General features: G+C 31.7%; 1 long non-coding RNA gene across 2 annotated transcripts; it reads right to left on the reverse strand.

The window, feature by feature from the left end:
- Positions 1 to 4,950: 4,950 nt before the first annotated feature.
- LOC139851592 (uncharacterized) lies at positions 4,951 to 5,609 on the reverse strand. 2 transcript variants are annotated; one of them, XR_011760666.1, is made up of 3 exons: positions 5,417 to 5,609; positions 5,120 to 5,339; positions 4,951 to 5,038 (listed from the first exon to the last, which is right to left on the reverse strand). It is a non-coding gene; the product is annotated as an uncharacterized lncRNA (long non-coding RNA). The 2 variants fall into 2 exon arrangements; XR_011760665.1 differs by having other exon boundaries at positions 5,120 to 5,356.
- Positions 5,610 to 7,668: the final 2,059 nt, after the last annotated feature.

Raw genomic sequence — 7,668 nt, forward strand, 5'->3', positions numbered from 1 at the left:
GTTAATATAATTATAATCTTCTTCCGTATCATCTTTTACTAACATTTCCATATATTCAAATTTAGTCATAGTTAACCTCTTTTATATCCATAATAATAATAATAATAGTAATGATAATAATAATAGTGATAATAATAATAATAATAATAATAATAATAATAATAATAATAATAATAATAATAATAATAATAATACCTTGAATATTAAATATGTCCAATAATGTTTAAAGAGTCCAAAATTTTGACACATTTGTTTTGATAATTGGATCCCTAAAATAGCCCATCAAAGAGCCCAGTAAAAAAAAATACGGTTTTCTTTGAGTTAGGTTTATGTTGAAGTATAGGGGATCGAGCAAAGCACTCATCAGTTCAATAAATCATGGTTTCGATTTTCTTCTCTGCTCATCATCGATTATCTTCCATCATCATTTCATCATCATCGACCTTCTTTACCGTAATAGAAACCAACAGAAGGTTGCAGGAATTCGATGGTGATTGCCGATGGGTTTGATGAGGGTGTTGATTAATCATGCTTTATTTTCTCAAATCATAATCATCATCATCTCCATCAACAATCGATTTAAGGGTTCAAGGGTTTATTGATTCATAAATCAACAATCGATCGATCAAGCAGGAACCAGAAATCAACACAAAGGAAGGAAAATTATATAACTGTTCAAGGGTTCTTCGATTCATAAATCGACAATAAATCGAGCAGAAATCTTCAAGGTTTGGTAAGTTATCAATTCCTCCTTGTCAGTCTTTTATTATTTTCGGTAATCTTCATCAATCGATCAAACATTTTATTCAATAATTAAATCAAGTAGGTAATTGATTCAATGATATTTTTATTAATTTCTTAAATCTTTTTAAATGTCCCGCCTTCTTATTTTATCGAATTAAGGCAACAATTAATAGTGTTCTTGGTGGGTTTGATGATTTCATTCGAAATAAGAACAGGTAATATCAGTTGCAGTACACTGGACATCAAATAACAGGTTAGCAATTGAATAAATGATGTTTTGTCATTAGGAGATAAAATTTAACAAGTTACAGTTGTATTGTTTGGTATTGTTCGATGGTTTATGGAGTTTTGGTGGTGGAAACTAATTGACCAGAACAGATAGCAGTAGTAGTGAATGGTGATCTTGTAGTGGTGATGTTTGATGATTTCAAAGGTGGTCGTGGCTTGAGGTGGTATTCTTTGAAGGTGTAAAACATTGACCAAAGCGTTTGTAAGTTTTGAGAATTTGTTGTGATCGGACGATTAAACAGAAAGTAGTAGTCTAGTGACAGTTTAATGATGATGATATAAGGGTAGCTGTACTTTGCGATGAAGACGAGTTGATAACCGATTCCAGAGACAACGATGGTATATGTGTTTTCTACTCTAAACTAAATATGTTCATAAAATATAATTATTGCTTGTTTCATAGATTGTTAAATGATGGTGCAGTAGCTTACTTGTGTTTTATCGTAGATATAGCAGTAGAAGGTTGTCCGATGGTGGATTTCACGATGTGTGTTGGCGGTTTAGTGGTGGTTGTAATGGTTAAATAGGTGACGAGTTATGGTGGTAATGATATAATGAAGGTGGTTTTGATAATCGAACTTGGCGGTTTGTGGTGGTGATCACTAGTACCCGATGATAGTTGTGGTGTTGTGAGTACTTCCAAAACGGATAATAGCAAGAGATAGCAACAATGTTGATGTTGGTTTAGGAGAAGAGAAAATGTTTTTGTATCTTTATGTATATTATCTTTCCCATATCTATAGGTTATATGTGCATGTGATTAAATCTTAAACAGAAAGAAAGAAACATTATTAGTGCGAATTTTTCAAAACACATATAAAAATAATTGATTAATGAGTACTTTTCCTACTTTACAGAACATGCAATTTTAACTCTAGTTAATCGACAAAAATTCACAGAGAAAGATGGAAAGTTGATGTGGAAGTATAACATATACAATTCAATATTTGGTTTCATATATATATTTAATTAATTTAATATTAATCATTAATAAATATGAATACATTAATAATAATAATACTGTAATATTATTAATAATAACAAAATAATAATGCTATTAATATTAATAATAACTATTATAATAATAATAATAATTTTAATAACAATGATAATAATAATAATATTATTATTGATAACATTAATAAATTATATTATTTTTATAATAATAATAATATATAATAATAATAATAATAATAATGATTCTTTATGATAATACTTAAATATTTAATCTCATCATTTTTATATAAAATTTGTCACTAATGATTAAAGAAAAATTAATTCAATTATTAGTACTCATTTCCAAGTAAAATATAAAAAGTGTTAAAATTTAATAATTAGGTCCCTAATATACTTTTATTTATATATAGATATGTTTTAAATAATAATTATTATTATTATGATATCCTATTTTTATATTTTATTTTACATAATTAATTTTGATAACAACAACATATAATATTTTAAATTATATTTTCAATTATAATTATATATCCATATATTTAAATATATATATCTACTTACTAATAGTGGTTCGTGAATCGTCGGAAATGGTCAAAGGTAAATTGTATATATAAAATAGTTCAAAATTTTTGAGACTCAACATTACAGACTTTGTTTATCGTGTCAGAATCTTAGAAAGATCAAGTTTAAATTTGGTCGGAAATTTCCGGGTCGTCACAAAACACTCCCAACAAAGACACTCCTCCTTCCATTTTTTTATTTTCTTTTTGAATTATTTTATATTATCAAAAAATTACAATTATTTAAATAAAACTAAACTTTTATTAAAAATTAAAAAACATTACAATAATTAAAATAAAAAAGTACATTAAAATAAAAAATACAATTAAAAATAAAAATACAATTAAAAATAAAATTACATTAAAACATCAATTAAAAGACCTATTCTTCATCGTCGTCTTCTTGATCCTCTTCGTGATCTTCTTCATCCTTGTCATCGAGAATGTGTGAAGGTCCGGCGTCATCTTGGTTGTTTGGATTTCTTGTGGGATCATGTCGTATGCGATAATTTGGTGGAAGATTATGTATGTGTTCTACAAGCATATGTTTTAGTAGTTGATGAATGCCCGCATCTCTTATTTCCGCGTCCACTCGCAAATGCGTTTCAACCCTTTCTTGGAATGATCTCGGTGGTCGTCGAACCGGACGATAATTCTCCTCGAGTCCACAAAATGCACGGCCGTTGTCATCGGTTATCATATTATTTAATATCACACATGATAACAAAATCCTTCTAATTTTGCGGATATAATACGATTGTGCCGGACGTTGAACAATTTGCCATCGGCCTTGTAGTTTTCCAAATGCTCGTTCAATATCTTTTCTTGCCGATTCTTGATACCTTTTGAATTTTTTTTGTTTCGGGTCTATCGGATTTTTGAACGACTTAACTATTGTAGACCATTCCGGGTAAATTCCATCCGCCAAATAATAACCCTTAGTAAACGTACATCCGTTAACCGTATACGTACATGGTGGTGTATATATATAGTGTGAAAAAGGAAAAAAAAATTGTTTGGTGTGTATATATAGTGTTAAAAAGGAAAATAAAAAATAAAAAAAATAAACTAGCCGTTGAATGAGCCGTTTGGTTTAATTCAAACTTTTTTTTTCCTCACCCTTTTACGTCCACAAACATGCTCACATTAGACAATCGGCTGGACGAAATGGGCTGGGCGAATCGAGGGCGGTGGCTGGGCGGGGTTGGTGCCAACGGCGCCCAGGGTGGGCGGTTCACCTGGACGAACCGTTGGGAGAGCTCTTATAGCAACATACTAAAAGCCTTTTCTGTTGTAACTAAAACTATAAAATTAGATTGCTACAATAGTTAACAAAGTAAAAGTAAGTCCGTGTGATTGGTAAAATGGATAAAGTATCTTAGCAGTCTTAGCAACTAACCCTAAAATACGTAAAAAAAAAAAAATACTTATACAAAATGAATTCATTTTAAACCCATATAATTACGTTATAACGAATCAAAATAGGTCAATGATATGTAACGGGTGTGGTGGTGATCCGAAGCTTAATAGTTTTCATCTTAGAATGGGACCACCATGAAATCAACAACTCTGGTGATACCTTAACCACCAGAACACAGACAATGCCACAAACACCATCGGACCAACACCAACGATTGAATGAACGGCCCAGATGTCAACCAAAAAGTTCATATCCCACACTGTACAAGCTCATCAGGATAAGGTCGAGCTTTTGTCCAATCGAGTTCTATATTTACCATATCAACCTTGGTTAAGGGTTTTGATTGAACCCCGAGTGATACTTACAAAATCGAGTCTAGCCAAAGATAGTGAAGCGTCTGATATGCTATGTAAATAATTGAGCCTGGTTGTTGTTGGTCTTACCATGTTAAGCAGGTGAAGTATGCTTTCAACTAGCAAGTTTCTAGCCAACAGTACCACTGTAGCATTCATGGAACACATGAACTATACAAAATAATGATATATAGATTAATGATCAGATTAGAATCATATATAACGTAATGCTAGAGCAGCGGTATTTGGGACTGCTTATTTCAGAACATTTGTCTGCTTAATAATAAGCATGTATTATTAAGTGTTGATTCTTTTTTAAATTAGTTAATCGATAAGCAATTTTTTAAAGAGTGTTTGGATCCTTTTACATGATAGAATCAAGAATTTAAGAGTCGACCGAGAGTCTGTTGCTACTCAATCTTCATGAGATCCTAAGTGTGAAATATTTCCAACAATGCAAATCATAAATAAAAATTAAGCAACCTAAAATATGGCCCTTCACCAACAATTTTAGGCTATCAGAATTGATAGTTTTTCTACTGCTAGAAGATACCATATTTTTATCCATGGCGAAGCATATCTTATCCATATCCATATATATAAAAAAGACAGAACCGTACCTACAAAAGTGTGTGATATTCACCTGGCTCATACACTTATGGATCCATAAGCCTCAAGGCACCACTACATGTAACTTTTTTGACAAGTACAAGCTATATAATAAAAGCAAATCTTTAGTTGCACAAACAAGTTTTAATGGAAGACATTAAAAATGATCAAAAATAAGTGCATACCAAGGTTCCAATCACTAATAGAGTTGCTACCGAATTTTAGTAATGCAGCTTGATGGTTCTTTGTAGGGTGACCATTCACTTGAATTATTTTTCAGAATTGTGATTAGTTACATTTTATGTGCCGGTATAGGCTAATCTTTCTTCCATGTGGGGGCATGTCACATCGAATGCGCTTTGGAATGACGAAGGTAGCTCTGATTTCTCATAAAATACCACAAATCTGATGCAAAAAGATGACTGGAATTTTATAATAATAGGTATGGAAAATAAATATTGTACTAAACCATTTCTACTTACAAACTAATTGCTTGACCTGTCCTGATTGTAGACTTTTTCCTCTTTGCAAAACTTAAGTGCTAGTAAAGTTTGTGTGATAAGATGTTCTGCCTTCGCTGGAACTACCTTGACACATACAAAACAGAGACTTGACACAACAAAATTTCATACATCAGCTATATATATAAATCTATAAGATACTAATCCCTTCAAGATCATTAGCTTATATATTAGAAAATCACAGATCAAAACCTAACTTAGGAATCAAACACCAGATACTGATTTTAAAATAAAAAATGCAGCATCTAAATCAGGGCTTAAGATAACAAAGTATATAGATTCGCCGAAATATGTTAATCACACTAAAACCAAATTAATACAAATTGACGATATGTAAGTATGTAAATAAAAACGATGATGAACGAACACATAATTGAATCATTAATACACCCAAAATCATAACAATACACTCATGAGAAATTTACCTTGAAGGACTTATCTCTAATTTTTTCATCGGATTCGAACTTTCGGCGGGAGCATCATACAATATTGTGAAATTTTGGTCTTTTAGAACATTTGTGGTGGTGTGTGGTGTTTTGTTCATGTTGGTTGGTTTTTGGTGTAAGTGTAGTATTGGTGGTGTTGGTTTTGATGTGGAATAAGAGTATTGTGATTATGTGTTAAAATATAATTGGTTAAGTATTAAAATAGGATAAAAATTAATATTTTTAAATTAATAAAAAGTTAATATAATCAAACCAACGGACGTTGCCTTCTCCGTTGGATTGAAGCCAACGCCGCCCACGTGGCAATCGAACGCCTCGCTACGCCTCCTCCTCCCGTTGCTTTGCTGTCATGTTGGATCCAACTCGCGTTGCTTCACAAGATGGTCTTAGAGTCAAGGTTGCAAAACTAGGAAGTAATCGGTTGTAATAACATTGGAATGAGTAACAGGCGATTCGGAAATTAAGCGTGGATTAATAAAATTGCAGTATCTTTTATAAACTTAAATAAAAAATATTAAAAGTATTATGTGTAAATACAGAAGAAAATTATAAACATACACATAAACTAAAATATAATTGTGTAAAATCATTCATTCATTTTGTTAATTACAATATTTTTATAAATTGTTAAAAGAAATTACAATATTTTTTATAATAATAATATTTTTCCGACTTAAACCGTGAACTCACCTACGTGTATGGATTCTGAGAAAAAAACGTCACAAACCACGACGTACCCTAGTTAGAACCTAATTGATTGGATCGTCGTTCCCTCAAGTTACGCAGCTGGTAACTGAATACGAAGTGTCGCCCAAGTAATATAGTTTCATTGGTTGACTTTGACTTTTATAAGCATGTGCAAAATAAAGATCCCTTTATTAATTAAGGAGAATGCATTGCTATAAGTCAGTTCAGGTCTTCATGACTATTTTATTAAGATTTTTTTACAGATTGTATAAAGAAATTGTAAAATATAATTAGAAAAGTTAAAATATAAATATATATTGTGAATTACATTATATTGCCACAAAAGATAAACGGATTTCAGTTCGGTGTTACATATCATTAATCATCTTCGCATGTTGTGGCCGGTCGCAATTAAAATCCTTCTGACGGAGTAGCCCGCAATCATTATCATTATCCCACAAATATTCGTATGTGAAAGCTATGCTAATTTACATCAAAAGCAATTTAAAGGGACGCTTAGTTATTTAGATTTAGATACCTAAAATTTGAAGGTATAGTACTACAGTTTTAAGGGTATCTACAAGTTAATTAGTTCACGCATTTCATTTGCCCTTTTAACATCTATAAATAGGGACGCTAACATTGACAACAAACACAAACTCAATACATAGGATAACATTTCAGTAGATATTTATATTTTCATTACAAACAACTTATAGTTAAAAGTTTTTAAAGTTGTGTGCAGCTGCAAGTCTGATCTAGAATGGCTCGGTCATTGGTTGGTTATGTAACGATTATTTTAGTGTTGATGATGGTGACATTTGGTGAAACTGCGAGTACTCCACCAGCGATTGCTAAAAACCCTGTCCAAGGAAGTTGCACCAACGAAGAGTTTAAAGTATGTAAGAACTTGGTGCACGTGTGTCCCAAGTTTTGTCCAGATGGTTGTACCCATCATTGTCAATCCTGCAAGCCCATTTGCATCGGGTCTACTACACCATCACCTCCTGCGGTGGATCCTCCCATCGTTACTCCACCACAACCACAACCACCAACTCTGTTGTAGTATGGAGACGTTAA

The sequence above is a fragment of the Rutidosis leptorrhynchoides genome, chromosome 6 (assembly GCF_046630445.1).
Source record: "Rutidosis leptorrhynchoides isolate AG116_Rl617_1_P2 chromosome 6, CSIRO_AGI_Rlap_v1, whole genome shotgun sequence".
NCBI classification, from domain to species: Eukaryota; Viridiplantae; Streptophyta; class Magnoliopsida; order Asterales; family Asteraceae; genus Rutidosis; species Rutidosis leptorrhynchoides.